At 42.8% G+C, this 572-nt stretch overlaps 1 non-coding gene across 1 annotated transcript; it reads right to left on the bottom strand.

The window, feature by feature from the left end:
* Positions 1–250: 250 nt before the first annotated feature.
* On the bottom strand, positions 251–325 carry Trnas-cga. Its single transcript has one exon. It is a non-coding gene; the product is annotated as a tRNA-Ser (tRNA).
* Positions 326–572: the final 247 nt, after the last annotated feature.

Raw genomic sequence — 572 nt, 5'->3', positions numbered from 1 at the left:
AACATTTAATTAGATACAATGCTTGTAATTTTTCCAAGAATCTCATCGCATCCGCTCTGATGAAAGTTTTTAGTTTGCTCGACTTCCGTCTCTAATATTTACACACGATCGATTACAGGTTGTAATTCGGTTTTCAGCTCATTTTTCATTTCTTTCTACAGTGTTCCTATTTTCTCTTGAAACTAGAATGAGATTTTCACTCTGCAGCGGAGTGTGCGCTGATATGAAACATCCTGGCAGATTAAAACTGTGCGCTCGACCGAGACTCGAACTCGGGACCTTTGCCTTTCGCGGGCAAGTGCTCTACCAACTGAGCTACCGAAGCACGACTCACGCCCGGTACCCACAGCTTTACTTCTGCCAGTATCTCGTCTCCTACCTTCCAAACTTTACAGGAAGTTCTCCTGCGAACGAGTCTCGGTTGGGCACACAGTTTTAATCTCTTGAAACTGTTTCAACCGTTCATCTAATGTGTCAAACCGTGTGTTAGTTTCTTCCCTAATTTCGTCTAATTTGTCAAATTTTCGGTCGAACTGTGAGAACATCCTCTGAAACATCGACATCACATCTGA

Source organism: Schistocerca piceifrons, chromosome 8 (assembly GCF_021461385.2).
Source record: "Schistocerca piceifrons isolate TAMUIC-IGC-003096 chromosome 8, iqSchPice1.1, whole genome shotgun sequence".
Taxonomy (NCBI): Eukaryota; Metazoa; Arthropoda; class Insecta; order Orthoptera; family Acrididae; genus Schistocerca; species Schistocerca piceifrons.
This window is presented reverse-complemented; position numbering and strand designations above follow the sequence as displayed.